Here is a 20,068-nt window from a genome sequence, read left to right as displayed (position 1 = left end):
TTCTCACTCAAATAAACAACAGGTATTTTCATTCTTTGTAACATTCATGAAGATGATGCACACAGCGTGACTGGCTTGTTTAAAGTCTCTGAGAAATTTGGGCTGAAAGCAGGCACATAACCTTTGCCTTCTACTTCCACTAACAGCTGGAACACTCCATGAGAATAACCAGACAAACTGAAAATTCTTATCTCTCCCTGAAAATTATCATTGATTCAAGGGCTTACACACAGTCTTCTCCCATGGCTTTCACACTGCTAAAAGAAAAAAAAGGTATCTCCTAAAAATTAATAGAGCTCTACATCCTTTTCAAGAAAACAGCCTAGACTGCTACTGCATGAGTAGGTTCGTACTGTATCTGCTCTAACATAGCTGCTTTTGTCAAGATATACATACCTCTTCTTCATGTGAACTTGATTCCTTCTTTCTTAACTTGCCCTAATGCCAAATGACTAGGGAATAGTGTCTACAAATTAATCTAGCACTAAGACAACTGTGTTAAAACCCTATCACCTATAGTGTGGAAGTTTTCTGTGATGTTGCTGGGCGCATCTGCCAAGAAAGCTGCTCTAGATTTTCCATTCCAAGCTGAATTTCATGTGCCAAGATTTTTGAACCTTAAAGCTGATGTCTACCAAATGACTTGTCAAGTTCCAAAAGAGATTTTCAAAGACACTCAGAAAATACTGTGCTTGCAAAAGAATAGTTTCCAACATTCAGAAGACCCTTTGCATCGATTAATTCATCCCATCTCAAATTTACTCCATCTCACTTCTGAATTATTTGCCAAATACTTCTCCCTCTTATCTTATTCAGGCTTTTGGTACCTTTAAACACCAAGTCCTTATTCTCAAAGATGAAATATTATGTCTTCCCCAACTACCTACTAATACCATGAGGCTTTAAAAATACTACTAAAAAATTAGTAGTCACAAGCAACAAGTGGTATCCTGATTTTAACTTCCATCACTGATTTCTGTATTTTTCTGGACGCACACAAACTATGAAGCTAATATTGATCTGAATAATCCTGTTTTACTAATATTATACCCTGCCTACTCATCTGTGCCTGTGTTCTTTGACTCTTCAAAACACTAACAGAGAAATTAAACCTCTGGCAGCATTTCCTCTCAAATACACAGTACGACCCTGTACACATTATTAGGACTCAAAGATGCAGGTTCTTCTTAAAGAATTTATTTGCTAAATGGTTTCAGGGAAACCGCTTACTGAGTTTCTCCGTATCATCATACACGTAAAAAATAACAACCAACTATTTAATAGTATCTAGAGATCCACAAACTGACCTAATTTTTTTTTGCAGCTCTATACAAGGTGAGGAGTTTACCCAGGTTGAGTGTGATCCACTTTTGCAAGAGGGATTTTTCCACAGAAGCATTGTGTCCTTTCAGGGCTTGAATAAGTACCTTGATGCTGCCAATAGCATTTACAAAGGAAAGAGGTAGTGCAGAGTGGCCTGAAATACCTAGAATTCTGCTTTAATTATTACTCTGTTTACAATACAGAGATCAAATTAAAGAAATGAAATGCCAAGGAAAAATATATAATAGGAATAAAATAATAATAATAAAAAAATTGATTCCATTTTATCTCCTGAAAATGTAGCATCACATTCTTACTATTATTGTGGTTTCTTTTCTTCTGGACTAATGATGCTTTAGCACTCAATTCTTAAAGCTCTCATTGCTGGGATGTAGACAGTAACAATATCACCACAACTCAGATTTGTGTTACTCAATGAAATGTCAGCCTTACCTTTTTAAATTTTTCCCTTACATGCTCCCAGATTTTGATCAGCATTTTTAAATGCCTACTGTATGGTACAAGTCCTTTCAAAAGGAAAATCACAATGATCTCTTTGGCTGCAGGTGCTAATTGAAACCAGATGCAGACTTGCCGCATGCCTAGTCTATGCTCAGACCGATGTTCCATAGTCCCACCTTTCGACAGTGGGCAGCAGTGTAAGACTACACAACAAAAATATTATACTGATAAAAATGATTACTACTTGTGAACAGAACTATTCTGTAACACCTTGTGATTGGTGTCTTGACATTTCCCAAATCACTGGTCTCCACAAGCCTCAAAATGATTCACAAAATTCAATGGCTACTGGCAGAACAATACCTTACAAAGGTGACAGGCAACAGGCAGTGTAATGTTATCCTTTTTAACCTGTGTGGCAGTACAGATGATATTATTGTTGTATTTTTAGGTATACATGGCTCTTAATACATATAAATCTACATGGAAACATACAGGTAAATAAATAATAGTTGTTGAATCGATGAGATTTTAGACTCGGTGCATGTATACCACAGAGGAACAACAAGAAGGAAAATAAAGCTGAGGCTGGAGAGAATAAGGGCTACTCAAATATATAAATACATAACTGCTATGTCACGTATTCGAGTTCTTCACAGGAAAAAAGCCACAAATAGGTTTTACATACATATGGGATGTTTGCTTACATATGAAAATGTTAGTTATTTATATTTGTTTGTGCAATCACATCCCAACATGCAATCTAACATCCATCAAGTAAAGCAATGACTACTTCAGAGATAATTTCTGGTAAAGGCTAAGCCCCTGTTCTCTATTGAGAACCCTTTTAGACACTTTGTTTGCAGTAAATAAATTCAACTGTTTTATTTGTAAGAAATATAGACTATAAGACAGAGGAATTAATTGTAGTTTGAAAAAAAAAGGAGATTCAGCATATTGGAATACAGCAGTGAGACCTGAAAATACTGATTTCATAAATATTTGAGGAAAAATTGGGAAAAAAAAAAAAAAGGATAGCATAAAGTAAGCTAAAAGACTGACTGACAATAGCAACTTGAAATTGAGTAGCAAAGTACAATTCACATGGGCTCTCATTTTCCAGGATTCTGTATCCAACTTCTGTTTTCATTTGGAGCTAGACACCTAATTCCCTTATTGCCTCGAAAAATTTCCATCACTGATCAAATTAGTAAAAAATCAGGATGCATACCTGAACTAAGGATCTAAACAGCTCTTGCTAATTCCCATATTTCCAAATCATGTCAGCACAGTGAACAAGTTCTAGCTGGCAGCAGCATTTTGAAAAACAGGAGGATGAATAATTTGTGCTTCAAAATTCAATCATTGACACAGGAGGGAGGGAGTTTGTGTTGTGAAGTCCTTAGTCTTGGAGCAAAAGAGAGAGTAACTGAGCAGTCAAGGATATCCTAAATGGTGCTGACACAGAGAGTCAACCCAAGCCAGGCAACGTGGAGTCAGAACTCCATTCATTGGGTCTGGAAGTAAATACAGAAATAGAGAAGCTGTAGAAGCACTTTTTGTATTGTGGTTTCTTCAGCATCTCTCTGTTGCTCACTTTTTATTTTCCACAAGACGCAAGTTTGCTTTGGATTTAATCACCTATGAAAAGAAAATATTACAGGCTTTTAACATTCTCAAGCTCCAAAAATTCCTTCTTATCAAAAAAAGTTTTATATTTTCAAAGATATTACACTGATGTCAACAGAGACCAAGTAGTTCAACAATGAACTGGAAATCTATCAAGGCAATAAATGGATGGTTTTGCATATAAAAGTACTTGCATAAATTCTGAACCTAATCCCCAGGTCCTCTGAGAAATTGTACTCTTCTGGTTTTGACACTGTTTATAGCTATAAGCTAATGCCATAAATACTTCAGTTGTATGCAAAGTGTTAGAGTAACTGCATCGATACAGTCGTATGTAATTCAGGTGATTAATCTTATCGCTGGAGCTCACCACACATTTGTCAGTCACAGCAATGTTTATAGTATCATGAAGCTCTCTGTTACTTCCCAACATGAGCACAACTAGAAATGCATCAGAAATCCATCTCTTTCCTGTAGATCTGTAATACTATAATCAAGGAAACATAATTTTAACATTTCCAACGTATTACTGTTTGTAAATCACATGTGTGTGGAAGAAACCGATGCTGAAAATTAAATAAGTAAAATCATTTGATATGAGCCGATCGTTATCTGACACTCCCAAGGTTAGTTTAGACAGTCCACCTCAGATGCAAATAGAAAGAACGTCAATTCACAGCAGCCTTTCAGCCATCAGACTCCAAAAAGTGTGCTCTCCAGCCTTTGCTTTGGGATAAGCTGGAAAGAGGATGAAGGGAGGCATGAGTTAGAGAGGACAAAAACATACCATCAGGGAACATTTCCTAAACCTACAGGGCTCAAGCTGAAAAAGAAATAACAACAAAGGTCGTGCTATTCACAGCGTTCAAGAAAAAACCACTCCCATCTTTCAGTTTTCTCCTGTAGTTTACCTAAATGAAAGACAAAAAGATGGAAGAGAATTTTGCCTCATGAAATGGTGAAAAAGTGCTGGGGGACCAGAAGGGGGAATCCCCTGCCAGAATCTGGCCAGAACCACTACAACAAAATTGAAAAGCATTTTTGCTCTGTATCCTTTTCATTTAAAAACACAAAAAACATAAGACCTGACCACTTGTGAACATCAAGATTCCCAGAGTACAGGCTGCAAGAAATGAGAAGTAAAATTTAGAAGGTGTCTTAAGTAATTAATTTCCCTATATTCTATAATTTAAGACAATTAGATGCTTATCCTAAATGTCATTAATGGTTAATTGCTTCTAAAATATTAAATGCACAAGCTACTTCTGAAACTAGGATTTTTATTTCAAAGTGCTTGAGAAATTATGACCCTTGATGCTGTTATCAGTGATCTATGGCTTCCCCCAGCGCTTTCTTCCCTAATGAGAGTATTGCTAATTATCTTCCCTCCCTCAAGCCCTTTATAGTGTACATTTTACCCCAGTATAAACTGGGGTCTTAAGCTTCCTGATGGTTGAAATAACCTCCTACCTGCTTTGTATATGGCTTCATTACATAAGGAAAAGTGATTATGATCCGCTTTGACTGGAGTAGCAAATTCTTTAAAATTGGTTGTAAGTATACATAGTTACAATACTCCTAGTGACAGACTACTTGAAGGAAATTCTTGTGCTTATTTTAATGAAGAGGTCAGACATGATGGCCTGCTGACCCCAACTAGCTAGAAGAATCTATGAATTATTTACTATCTTTACTATATGATTAGAATATATATTTTCACATGATTTATACTGTTGGATTTGGTTTATTTATGCCAAATACAGTAAGAATGAAACTCGACATATCAGGGTTTTATACCAGCATGAGTAGTAACAAAATAAAACAAAAACATGTAAATTGTAAGGAAACCAGGTCAGATGTCAAGTTTCTGATCAGGAATGAAATTCTGCTGTATTTTGAGGTCATAACCTGTAACATAAATTCTCATCAATTTTTCAGTAATCTTGTATATGCACACAGAGGGGAGGATCTCCAAAAAGGCTTAAACTATTCAAGATTTTTCTGTTTCGTTTTCCTGAAGTAGAGAACAAGGATAGCATAGAAAAAAAATAAATAGGAGAGCTGTCTCGAACTACAAGGTCTAACCGAGACTTCTGACTGAAGATGATATAAGTGTGCATCGACTTATTTATACAACTAAATCCTGATGAAGTTTCATAAAACTAAGTTATTTCTAGCTAAAATGCAGAAAGATATACAATAAGCATGTCCTCCTACTGATATTTAGCTAAAGAGACAGTGTTATGAGGAAGAAAATAGTAAGGAAAGTTCATCCTCACAATTTATTTCATTCTGAGACATATTTATAAGATACTCTGACTGAATCCCAATCAACTCGGTGCTTGTAGCCCTCACTGACAGACGCAAAAAGCTACAGACCTTTTCAATGGGAAACACGTTGTTTCTAACAGATCTCATTTGTGCTTTGGGCAAATTGCTTTCAAGCCAATGACTCACATTTATATTTGGTCTCACTCAAGTGCGTTGGGAAGTTTATAATCCAGCCTACACTCAAGGACTGTCTCTCCCTAGAGAAAAGAAAGCAAACTGACAAGTGCAACATAACTACAGCTTTCTTGAAGTGCAACAAAAGCCTCAAGGGCTTACCCCTCAGCAAAGAGAAAGGGAAGCTGCAAATGCATCTGGCTAAAACTTCCTAACATAACAAGTAGTAGGCGATCATTAAGCTCTTGGCACCCTAGCGTAACACATGGCTTTCTGCAAATGATGACAACAAATGTAAACCTAGAGGACTTTACATGACTCGGACTTCTGGAGTACGATGCTGTGTGCCAGGCAGGGCTTGTCAATACAGATGTATATCTCACATGTGTAAATCAATAGCATGGAGATACGTGTATGCAACCTTTCCAGAGAGAAGCATGGTTTCCCTGCAGTACGGTTATATGCATGCATAGTTCTACTCTGGCATATAACCAATAACCATCAATTTAACACTGACTATCAACTCTTTCACTGGAGCAAAACCCAAGATTTATACCATATTTTTGAGAAGAGTGCTGTCAGTGTGGTTATCGGATTCTAACTCCTTCAGTGAGTTCAGTATTACTGGAGAGTAACTGAAGAAAAGCTGACCAGCGGACATGGATAATATCTTCTCATGGTAGTTTTTAAGTGAAAACTAATTTATCAAAAGAGAGTATTTTGGTGAGGTAATCAGTCTTACTTTATTAATATAACCCAATAATTTTCTCTATCCTTGCATTTACAAATATTTACAAAAAAGTTTGGTTTATAAGGACTAAAATACGAATGCCATTAACGTACACTGCTAAAAATAAAAATGGGGTTATACATTTTACTTCTTCATTGAAACTTGGTTGATAAAATCACAATTATTTCACCTCAAGTTCCACTACATGTAGGAAACAAAGAAGAATTACGTTGAAAACTTGTTTTTTTGCAAAGAAAATCAACATCATTTTACAATTAGTAGACTGATTTAGCCACATCTATATTTAAATACTATCTATATTATTTACATAATCCATTACAGCACTGAATTTTCCTCATTTCAGGCAGCACACTGCCTATGCAAACAACCTACTCATCCTACAGATTTCAATCATGTCTACTATTATTTCATAAATAGCGGATGATTTATCATTTGTAGTTTAGGCAAGTGCCACGTTTCATATGGTATGTCAGAATAAGCTCTGTTCCACATGCCATTACTTTCAAACATTTCTCCCATCTCTTTCACTAGTCGGTCATAATGGAGTTTCTTGCTTGTGTTTCACTCTTGCATTATTACTTCCTGGGTTTTTTTCCTGTGAGTAACTTTAATATTACAAGGGAATTACTTATTTCCTCCCACCTTTAGCATAGTACTGAAGTGACACTCATTCTCTTACGCTTTCTTATCCAGATTTGCTTTTCTTCTGAATGTTCACCTTTTTGTTCAATAATAACCTATGAACCACCATGCCCTAAAAAAAGCCTCTAAGTAAAATAAAAAGAAGGGCACTCTATTACTTTATGTTCTTGTAGCCTAATGTATCTTACATCTCACAGTACTTGTTTCTCTCACATGATCTAGTACAGATGAATAAACAGTGAAGACCTTCCAACTAATTTAATTGAACCTCTGACCTTCACATAAATGTAATAAATAACTCATTTATGAAATAACGCTTGCCTATGTCTACTAGTTGACAAAGATAAAAATTGCCATTTTTCAGCAAACTGCAAATTCTTTAAACCTACATTTAATAGCAGCTAACTGAAGACTCAAGGCAAAGGTCAGGGTGAGATCCCAAATAATATTAGCTAAGTAGTACTCCCCAAGACATATTACCTGTACATTTCTAGTGCAATATCTTTGTGATGTTGTTTAAATTTCTTCTAGATTCAAATTTCATAGAATATAAAATGTGTTCCTTTCTTCTCCCTCAGATTTGCTTCTCAACAAATTTGTACAGTAGCACGCACATGTGTAATAACACCGAGGAGTACAAATACTGCATTGAAAAGATCGCTTAATTAATAAAGACATGCTACTTCTGACAGTGTGGAGTAAGATTGGTTTGGCTGATCACAGCACACATGAAGACAATCTCTGCTTCAAGGAGATTACAGTATCTTCTGCAACAATAAATGAAAAATAATAACAATTACTGAAGCTTTAGGGAAAAAAAGGGGTTGCTAACTTCATCTTTTTTTGTCCTCCAATAAAAATAATAATAATTAAAAAAAAAAAAAAAAACCAGTGAAGGGATTTTCTGACAGTGGCTTGTGGCTGGTAGATTAAGCAGCAGCAGCCCTTCTATGAGAATGATTCTCCTGAGACTTATTGGCTGGCTGATGGCCTGGCACTAGGCTCTTGTTACAGGAACACGGAGGAAATCCAGGAAACAGATTCACGGAAAGGATCAAAATACATTTCCATGGCATCACTAACAGCATACTATAGGGGAAATTCATGTGTACTTTGTATATATAATTCAGTTATTAAATATATATGTACACAAACCCAAACATACATATGTAAAAATCCATTTCTTTGAATAGAAGCCAAGAATATCACTCAAAAGTTTTTTGAAGTCTGGCTCTACTGAATACAGCAAGACTTCACCATTATTCTTTACTCAATTAAGGAGTCACCTGGCAGCTACTGTATAAATTTCATAATGCTTCCCTTTATTTAAGACTTTGGTCATAAGTCTCATGGGTTTTCTTTCTATTTCAAACTGTAACCATATACACAGACTTACGTTAAACCTAGATAAAGATCACTGCAATTAAATGGAATTGCTAATATGTGTGTTATTAAACACAGAAAAGAGAGTTCACAGGATCGTTGCCCGAAGGTGTGTTTGAACTATGAGACACAATGTTAGTACAGTCCTAATGCAGGATTTACCCAGATAACTTTCAAGCTACCAGCCTGGGTACGAGGGCAGCACGGATTCCAGGGCACACTTCATCCAGTTTTCCAGTAAGTCTTTGTGAAAAAGAAATCTGCTGTGGTATGTGCTTGCCATTGGCATCCTACAGAGTGTACCTTTCTTTCAGACTTTCTTCTTTTGTTTCATGAAATTGAAGCTTTACATGACAGAGAAATGTGTCTAGGGACTGTTAAAATTACTTTCACACACTTTTTGCTACTTTCTTCCACTTTTGCCCTGTATTTTCAGTGTGGTTTTAACCTGTTGTGATTGTCTTTCCCTTTCTAAGGCTTGCTTTTTCCTTCACGTCTACAATCATCATCTTGTTTTAAAAAATTCTGACTCCCAATTTATCAAATGGATATTTCATCCAAATATAAAAACTGACAAAAAAGCACCTATAGAGTCTTGTAAAACTTCCTCAAAAATCTCTAGCACAGGCATTTACAGTATTTTTTTAAGCTTCATAACCTATTACAAACCTATTGCATAAAACAGGCAGTGAGTTTTCATTTAATGCATTTTTTTATAAAATACGAATTACATTAAAAGTACAGCAACACTTCTGCCTATCTTCCTTCTGCACTTCAGTTTTGGGACACACACTACACTTTTTATCACTTTTCAGCTCTTTTGAAGATGTTTAACTGAAGAGGCCCTGCTAAGCTTAGAAGCAAGAAAATTTGAGAACTTGGGAAATCTGTACTTAGAGTGAATCAACTGAACGTCTCCCTCTATCATAATTCCTGCTGAGGATCAAGTGCCAAATGAGCATCCCTGACAACCTTCCCATTTTTCATTCAAAACTGGAGTCTTCAGAGAGCTAGTGAAGACCTGGCTAGCTTCCTAGTAACTATCCTATGCAACCTGGATGACTTCAGTGAATTGCATCATGGTCATCAACTCGGCTCTCACAATGTCTTAAAATTACAGTTTACACGTCAAGAGAGGATAAGCAATAGTTCAGACAGAGATCCTTGCCCACAGAGGGAGAAAATGGCATCAGGAACTTTCTTGTCTCATGACCTCAAATTTAATCTGCCGGTATACAAGAAAATGGCAGAACTTGGCACCGTTTATTGACACGTTGAAGACTTACAAGATGAAATAACCAGACAGTGCTAATCCTTCTGTCCTGCCCTTTGTCTTACAGCAAGATTTACAGGAAAAAATCAACAACACTTTTCAGTTGTGTCATTGTAGCAGTTTAACCAAACACTGTATGAAATTGTTCTTATTTTTACAGTGTCTGATAATCATTAAATTCACAGCTTTTATATTCCCCTGAATTTTCTTTTTATTTTCAACAGGCAAGAAAAATCAAAAGAACAACAATATTGTTGAACAAAAATAAAATTTTAAGAAATAATAAACACCAAGGTCTACTTTAAAAACTCTTCATTTGAGGTGGTGGTTACTGAAGTCATTTTCCCATGCGGATTGGGGTTGCTCCTGAATTCTCAGCCACAAACATATTACATCACACACATTCAAACCAGCTGCCTGACAGGCATAAAATTGTGCTATGGTTGATTGCAAAAGCAGGCAATGTATTGCATTCCTCCCTGAATAGAGTCAAGCAATTAATCTTTATTAGGTAAACAGTCTCTCAAATAAGGCCTTCCTTCTGCTCAGTAGAAAACTTAAGAGAATTTAAGATAAACATAGCAGTGCCTCCTGATCACCAGTAATGACTTCAAGGCTCATTTTACTTCAGTGCAAAACACTCTGCATAACTTACGCTGGCTTCAATGGGAAAGAGTACCGAGGGGGCAGCAAGTAGGGTTTTTTTCTTCTATTTCCCATCTTGTACATCAGTTAGTCTTGACCAGATGCACATACCCCTTTTTTTCCTACAGAAAATTGCATTTGTGGGTGGTAGAGGTGTTTGGGTAAAGAAGGGCCAGCATTTCTGGACTTTTGACCTAAATAAATCAGTGTGGACTTCCAAAACATTCAGGACACACAAGATTCACAGTACTAACACTTATGTAGGAGAGACTATGTCCTCCTATGCTAGTCAACAGAATTTAGGGCTAGACAAGGTATACTTTCGGAAAGTGAGTTTTGGCGGGTACACTCTTTGAGCAAAGCTGTGTAATCTTTCATGTCAAATGGAAAAGTGAAATAAGAGCAAGCGAAGCTCCAGTATGAGAAACAAAGACTCCATATAACTAGGTTGGTAATTCCATTAAATCCATTTCAATAACTACCTCCGTATACACATGAAATTCTGTAAGCTTATTTATTATCACTCTGACCTTTCAAGTACTAAGTAGAAATAAAAAAATCCAATATGCTTTTTCCACAAACAAAATATTAAATTTTGTATGTAATCAGGATGTCAAATCCATGTTCAGATGAAGTCTATGAACAGGTGCTTATAAACTGTGTAAGATCTCACAGAATAGTCTGTCTGAGAAAATGATACCAATTTATTGTTTGAGAGAGAGGAAGAAGTAGTAGGAAACTAGGAGTGCCAAGTGTTAACAGAGCTAAAATACAGAAAAAGTATATCAAAAACCTTGAAACTAAAATGGTCATCTCACTAGGGCTTTCTGATATGCTGTCACAGCATGCCGAATCCATCAAAAGAAGCCTCATACTTTCATTGTTGCAAGAAATGTTAACATACAACATTTCATTTGCTCCAGCAGTTGAACCACCACATTATGTGATTTAGAGTCAGTTACAAACTTAATATTATCCCAAAGCAACTGATTACCACTATGTCTCAGTCCAGAGCTATTAATAGGCTTCACACACTAATCCAGTTTAGATGTTTGTGTCATGTAGAGTTGTTCATTTTATAAATTAATATAGAATATAACATTCAAGCAGTGAAGAGACTTATAAAGTGTAAACACTTGAGTCATCCAGAAACAGCAGAAAAAGGAATTTTTTTACTTTGTTTAGTCCAGGAGTTAGTAACAGACCATGCAACAATAGGAGATGACACTTGATCAGAAAAAAGGTACCTGTGTCTTCAATGAGACATGGTAATCCTTAATTTAGCACTGTCAGACCATCCGCTGAGTTGCAGTGATAGAGCTCTGTGCACATGTAAATGCATGTAAATGAAGGTCTTGTAAAACACCAACAAAAAGGCTAGTATACATTTCAGGAGATGAATTAGCTGGGACAGCAAAGAGGACAAAATTCCTGATGAGCTGGGTCAGGAATGCATCTAAATAAGGTCAAAAAAAATATAGGGACAAAGCTGGTAACTTATAGAAACTGATGTGGCATAAAGGAAATTAACTTTTGGGGGTTTTTATTTCCATCCTCTTTTTTTGTGGGTTTGTTTCTTTGTTTTTTTTTAAATGAATATTACTACAGTCCTTGTAAAGAAGGGCAAAACCAAACATTTATGTTTGATCTAGAACTTATGTGAATTAAAGGTTTCATGCTATTTTGCTAATAATATCAACCATTTGACATCTACAGATATTGCAATATTAAAAATTAGAGTGTAGCTCTTAAGAAGCTATATGATACTGGTGGGGAAGAAGTATATTGCAGTGAACAATGATCGCTAAAGCAGCTCTCTGGCACTGAATAAAGTAAGGAGAAGCTCACCTGAACTCTGATGTAGCTTGTGAAATTATCTCACTTTGATTTTCTATAAGATTTTATCTAGATGCCCCTTGGAGTCCAAAGCAACTGTCTGTGGCTTATCCTCGTCACAGAGCTGATCTCACAGGACTCATTGTCCTCAAAACCATGACTGCATCTTGGTTCTTATAAATGTTCTATCTACCTTTCCCTTAACAGTAGCAATGGAAAGAGAGAAGGGCAATATTCATTTTTATTCCTGGAAGATATAAGTGAGAGAAATCGCTGCCTGCTGCATCAGGAAGAGGGAATGTCTCTAAGAGGGTAGAAAATACAAGCGACCATCAACTTGGAATTATCCAGAAATGTGTCATGGGATTAATCCTGGAACGTCACTCTCCAAATTACTGTATAATCATTTCACAGATTCACAAGTAAAAAGACAGTCCAGTATGTTGCACAAAATCTAAAACCTCCTTTTCTAGAAAAGCTATTCACAGCTGCCTCGAACAACAGAGAAGAAATAACAGTGAGCAGAGCTGGTACAGCTCTAAAACCAGCCCAGGAGCACGTGATGATTTCTTTCATTTTTATTGCAGGTAACAGTGAATAACAGAACAGATTAATGCAAGAAGAGAAATGGGATTGCTCTGGCAACAGGGACTCAAGTAAAAACTCCTGCAACCAGTACAATGCCCAGAAAGGAAGGATCTAACCAAATAAGCTTACACACATATACATTCCAACCTTGAACATGCAATCTAGGTATTTAAACATGCAAGGAAGCCAAGAATTTGGCTCTTTGCTGCAAATTTGTAACTCTCTAAGAAAAAAATGAAAGGGCAAAAAAAACTGCTCTAACTTTACTTGAATGCAAAACAGTTAATCAAATGGAAAAAGAATTACAGCTCTGAGCCAATTTTATTGGAAAACCTTCACTAAAAGTAGAAATCGCTAGTTCTCATAATTTTTAAAAAATATGCAGTTTTCAGTTGGAAGTAATTCTTGTTACTAAAATTGCATTTTATTTTTAAGAAAGCCAAGAGAAATCATTAAAAGCTCAAAACAGAAGCTAAATACTTTGAAGACATCCAGCTTACCCTTAGTTCCACATCTGCCAACAAAGGCTTTAATTCCAAATTGGAAGAATACATTTTAAACTGCCAAGTATCCAGAGCATAATAACGCAATCACGTCATACTCAAGCTTTCTGAACTGTTTATTCAAACACTGTAAGTTGACTACGAAGCACATGGAGTGTGGTAGAAAATGATGAGTGTTAGGTAACTGAAGTATTTAAACTGGAACTCTTACAGTGAAAATAAATTTGATGTCACTGTGCAAATAAAGCTATGTAGCAGCCCATAATACGGAAGATACAAGACTGTATTATTTACAGGAAAACTTCACTCATGAGCTTTCCGCTTAAGTTTACGCAGTGAAGATAAATCAAAGTAAATGTAAATTCATAATTATTTTTAATGCAGAGCAGATCCAGAAAAAGAACCAATCAGCCTGATAGTTCACTGGTTTAAATCTAGAGTACTCCGTCTTACTCTAATGTACTCAGTCTTAATATAACGTACTCAGTCTTAACATGTTAGCCTATTCTCATCTGTGTTTACCTCAATACTGTCCACCCAGTTGTTTCTGCTTTTAAAACTGATAAGCAATAAAAAATAGTGAATGATGTTATTTTTCTCAGAAAGAAAGTAAAACTCTAAGTTTCTGGATTTTAATGGGGCCAAAGATGTAAGGAAAAGTGATCCCTCCATCTCCAGAGCTTTGCAAAAGCTTTTACTGGAAAACAGGTCTGAGTGTTGGGCCAGCCAGTGCCCAGTACGATACTATCTTCACTAAATCTTGCAAGCCAAAAAAGCAGAAATTTGAACACCATTGGCAATGCACGGGAACATTTCCTTCCATGCTAAACAGACAAATTCATTTAGGGATGTGAAGGTCCTTAATGCTGCTGACACAGACTTTAACATTGTGTGATTGGCCACGTAAAGCGACAGAACCTATCTACTATGTGATTCCCAGGCTCTTTCTTTAATCTAATTACCAAATACCACGCACTAAGGGTTTGAAAAGTTTGGTTTCATTTATGACTGGATTTTCTACACCTATTCTTTATCAACTTCTAATAGTGAGGAGTCACCCACTAATTCAGCATTAAATAAGCACTGCTGACCTGTCTACATAAGCGTTACCATTTGTATTCTGCAGAAGTGTAGAATGGCATGCCTTAGCCCATTACAACTCCCTGGGTAGAAATTAAACATTACAGAATCACAACTATGAAAAATGAAAGCTCAGCTTTAAATGGGTGTGAAGCTGGAGATGAAACCCTTGGAAGCTCCTTGTTAGAACTGTGCTAAGAGCATTATTTTCCATCCTATGGTGAAGTTTACTGTCTTTCTACATACTGCTCTACATACAAAGACAAAACTGCCTTTGTCAGGATCTGATTGTGCCAACTAGCAGGTATTTCCCCCAAGGTCCTCAACTCTCTGTCCAGATCGTATCTCTGCCTGTGGCCCAACTGATCTGTTTGCTGGAACCACAATTTTGTATCCAACTTTCTGTCTGAAGTGACAAAAGCTGTTCAGCATGGTGCTGTTAAGGCAAATGCTTTTAGGGAATGTAAAAATCTCTCAGGTAAAGAGACAGATGAACGAACGTGCACGAATGCCATGTTCCACTTTATATATTCAAATTCATACTTTTGATGGGGTAACCCTGAGGATGCTGCTTGGCTTCAGAGACAATGAGGAGCTACGGGGGGAGTCTGTCCAGTTGTCTGTGCTTCATTCAAAGCATCCCAGTATAGCTGGTGATCCTGAAGCATCTCAGATTTAATTTCAGCTATAATTACAAGATGTTACTCAAAACTTCATAACTGTCCTTCAAATTAAAAAAAATAATAATCCCCAAGGCCATTATTCAATAAGGAGTCTATTTTTTCATCTTGCTTTACATACTTACTTTCCAGCTTCAATTTGATTTATCAGGTTTGTTACTAAAGATTGTCACAAATGAGAAACCAAAGCAACCGAGCCCTATTTGCATCAAAAGAACTTCATTGCAGTGCATGAAGCTTAACTCCATAGTTTTCTTATTATTCATGCAATCGTTACCAGCAATGGGGAGAGAAAAGGAGGAAGGGGGATGGGGGCAGGGGGGGAGAAAACATATGAGAGAAAGAACAATGTCTATAAGCTTGACTGGCACAAATGCTCTTCTTACTTTCTTCCTGCTGTGTGAAGGCTTGTTCTCATCTAAACTGTTGACTATTTGGGAATCTAATGTGATCTGACAGCTAATCTTAAATTGTGTCATTATATACAAAAGGGAAAAAACATGACCACAGACACTCCGTTACTTATCATACTTTCAGGGAGTACGCACAGGCTGGGGCACCTCTCCTGTGAGGAAAGGCTGAGAGAGTCAGGGTGGTTCAGCCTGGAGAAGCAAAGGCTCTGGGGAGACTTTAGAGCAGCTGCCAGTGCCTGAAGGGGGCTACAGGAAAGCTGGAGAGGGACTTTTTACAAGGGCGTGTAGTTATAGGACAAGGGGGAATAGCTTTCAACTGAAAAAGGGTAGATTTAGGTTAGATATTAGGAAGAAATTCTTCCCTGTGAGGGTGGTGAGGCACTGGCACAGGTTGCCCAGAGCAGCTGTGGATGCCCCATCCCTGGACGTGCTCAAGGCCAGGCTGGACGGGGCTGGGAGCAACCTGGGCTGGTGGAAGGTGACCCTGCCCATGGCAGGGGGGTTGAACTAGATGATCTTTAAGGTCCCTTCCAACCCAAACCATTCTATGATCCTATGATATTTTTCAAATCACATATTAAACATAACCATACACTGAAAAGACTGCTTAATAGTTTCTACAACCTTTCTTGAAATGCATCCTTCAGTAATTAATTGGTATTTCTGGTGCAACGGGTGATCACCGGGCCCTTTTCCCATTTTTTAGAGCATATTTATAGGCAGGGATCTCCCAATCACATGAAAGGATCACTCAAAGCATTCAGCAAGATGCCACACAAAGCACTGTGCCCCACCGCAGGCTGGAGTCACTTCCCCCTGAACTGCCTGGAGGGAGAATGATTTCATAAACCAAAAAGCTCTGCTAAATATGTCCTGCCTTCAATCCTACTGCCTTTTATTTCCAGAATCAAGAGAAAAGCGTTTCAAGGCATGTGGAGCACAGTCACAGATGCTGCTCCTCTTGAGCACTGTGCCTGTAAACACAAACAGTTGAAGAGTAAAGTTTAAGTGGCTGAGATACTAACTAGGTCTCCTGTGGCTTATGAAACCTTATAAATATTTTGGAGCCTAAAAAAGACAGGTGCCTGGCTAAATCTAAAAATTATCTTAACTCCTTGCCCACACTAAAAATAGTAAAAGGCAGCATTTTTAAAACCCTATTTATTTTTTAAAAATCTGCTTTTTTTATGTATCTAAATTCCATGAAGTTTCAATAAGACTGACCAGACAAACTTTAACAACTTTGAACATGGATCCTCTATTTGCGGAAGTACCTAAATAAGGTAGTAAGTGTCATTTACACATACCTAGAAGCTCAAATGCTTTTTCAACCTCCCGTTCGGCTACAACACACATACAACTAAGTATACACTCTAACCATGCACTCAAAAACTTCTTACTTAAAGAGTTACAGTCAGCTGAGATCTAGGCTATGTCAGCACTGTATGTTTCCTTCCATGCAAAGAAACCTAACATAGCATAGAACAGCTCAAGTATTTGAAGCAGGCTCATTTATTGTTTCTTGTACTTTACAGAATTTTGGAAAACATCAGCTCTAACAACTGCAATGTATGTTTTATCATTTTATTTCAAGATCTTATTTTAAAGGCGTTTTACAAATCCCTCTAATATTCTAAATCAACTTTTTGAAAGAGATTTTTACATTGGACCTTTCTGGAATTGATTTTGCAGTCACAACTAATCTCTTTTGGCTGAAAATGCTACTAAATATAGAGAACGCAAAGCTAGAGTAACACTACAAACAAGGGGTTTGGACATGATTCTTGCATGTAACGTACATCTAAAGCCAGACTAAGAAGAATGAGGAAGAGGTCTGAAGAGGTCTACTAATTAAACATAATTTTCACTATTATCATATAACAATTAACTTTACTATCATAACCAGTCTTTATTACCTAGGATACTCATTCATCAAAACATCCTCCTGCGCTAACCAGTTTTGAATGCTCCTGTTCCAAAGATCCGTTTTGATTAATGTCAAGTACCGGTACGAGCTGTCACAACATAACATGCTAACTTCACAAATTCTGTTGTTCCTAAAAAACTGATAGACAGCATCATGAAACAGCACTACTGTTTAGTAACATTTTTTTTAGAAAAGCTACAGCACAGAATACAAGGTGGCTTTCTGCACAGTGCAAACTCTGCTGAATGTAGTTCAGTCCCCAGGATAAGGTAAGACATTTTGCCTGTTTGTCAGCTTAATATTTTGCCTGCAGGGGATCTTCAGATCTGCTAAATTAACTTCTTTTAAACAATTTTTTTTTTCCAGACTGCCCGGTGATACATTTAATCTGCAACAAAAGATGGAAATAAATCATAAAATGGACTAAATACATGCCATAGCTGATGTACAGACTGTATCCTAACTGCTGACCATTCAGGTTGCCTCTGAGATGCATATGTTACGTATAAAGTGCTGGCTGGGGTGATTTGCAGTCAGTCCTGGAGCCCTCTAGCCTTTGTGCACAAAACCCATGGCACACATGTACACAATTATCACCTCCACACAGAGATGGGACATAGCTGGAGAGCATCCTTCGCAGGAAGGCACCTTCTTTTAAACCATCATCCTCCCTCCACATGCTAACCCCTTTGTCCACCCCTGACTCTCCCTCGGGTGTGGATTCCTACATTTTGGGAAGCTTGTGTTGCCTACTATGTTCAAAACAGGGACTGCTCAGATAAATGCCACTGTCACAGGCATCTGTCACAGGAAAACTCTACATTTCTTCTGGGCTTTATTTATTTATCTGTTCTGGGTCGCACTTTAGAAGACGTGGAAGCAGTAACTGTTCATTTTCAGTTTTTTTTCCAGCCTTTCTTCTCTTTTAAGAAACTGTACCGTAAAACTACCCTCTTCTCAACTTTCCCCTTCCCTTTATACAAAAGAGTATTTCTGCTTATCCCCCTACCATCCAACCTAAATGGATCTCTGAGATCCCCTTATATTTCAGCTCTCCCTAGGAATAGAAAAGGAGAAAAATAAACAGCTTCTGGTTTGGATCGGTTCAAAGCAAAAAATAAACCACCCAAGAATTCCCCATGAAAAATCATCTGAAAGTCAGTATTTTAATATGCTGTAGCAAAACATTTTAGTATGTCCAGCATTAAAAGGGTCTAACAAGGTGCCTACAAAATCTGTTTTCTTTTATCGCTTTGTAACTATAACCTTGGCACATATATATACACACATATTATGAGACACCATAATTGTAAACAGAAGCTAAAAACAATAAATATATAAAAAAACCACAACAGAAAACCAAACCACCAACAAACCTGATCTAAGATAGTCAAAGTTTATTCATGTAAGTAGTGATTCAATGTAATTTGCCAGTATCTAAAAAGCACAGTAATTCTTGTCACATCAGGTTATTAGTCTGCAAGTCAGCTCAGACTTATCCACTAGCAATGGCAACAACTGTATTTTGAATATATTTCTTTCCTTTTGATAGTTCTACATATGTACTTGAGCAGTGACATAATTGTAAATAACAAAGAACGAAATATCCAAACTATCAAAGAGGTGACATTAAGACATATTTTTGTGAGGACCCTGGGCACTAACCTGTCTTACTATAGAGGAAGAATCATTTACTCTCATAAATAGTCAAATTTCACAGGAAATAAACTCTGCTAGATTGTCTTCAGCTTGCAAACATGGGAAGCACTTTAATGCAATAAAAGGAATATAAGCCATAACAAAAGGAATAAGAAAAACTTAGCAAAATAGCACACATTTTGAATCTGGAGTATGAATTTCATACAACTAAGCCTGTGATTTTAAAAATACTCGACAAAGCCATTCTTTGAAGATATTCAGGTAGCTCATCTAAAATGTGCTTTCTTCACAAACATAAGCCAGAAAAGCAAGCTAAATATGCCAAGTAAATTATGCAGAGTGATCCAGTCACTTCTGAGATCCAAAAGATACTTAAAGGCTGTGACACTGAACATGGTAACAGATGCTGAGAACCCAGCTTCTGGAGCAGAATCCACAGCCCTAACTTGGGCATCTGAAGGTATTATAAAGTGGGTGGAGAAAAAGAAGTTGCCTAGGGTTAGAACAGGCTGAGAACAGGAACCCCTAAGAAACCCATGTGAAACACTCGTAGAAGGCTGCCTAAAATCTTTTACATTTAAGGTGACTAAACTGGATGGAAGCAACATCCAAAGCTGCAAGATTGCAATCCACATTGTCCAGCAGCTGCTCTGCTACAGATTAAAACTGTCTGATTGACACTGATATATTTTATTGTATTTAGGCACCTTAACCACCAGAACATGTTCCACCGTTTATTTTGCCAAATGAGTGCAAGCCAGAGGGGGAAGCAAGAATACAGCAGTTTTCCTGCCTCCATGATTATGCCATGTAATACAGAGTGGGCACT

General features: G+C 37.1%; 1 protein-coding gene across 3 annotated transcripts in view; it reads right to left on the bottom strand.

Annotated features, from left to right (window-relative positions):
- The window catches only part of CCSER1 (coiled-coil serine rich protein 1), a 722,557-nt gene that overhangs the window by 484,064 nt on the left and 218,425 nt on the right, over nt 1–20,068 (bottom strand). The gene's annotated exons all lie outside the window — the stretch shown is intronic.

Source organism: Falco rusticolus, chromosome 1 (assembly GCF_015220075.1).
Source record: "Falco rusticolus isolate bFalRus1 chromosome 1, bFalRus1.pri, whole genome shotgun sequence".
NCBI classification, from domain to species: Eukaryota; Metazoa; Chordata; class Aves; order Falconiformes; family Falconidae; genus Falco; species Falco rusticolus.
This window is presented reverse-complemented; position numbering and strand designations above follow the sequence as displayed.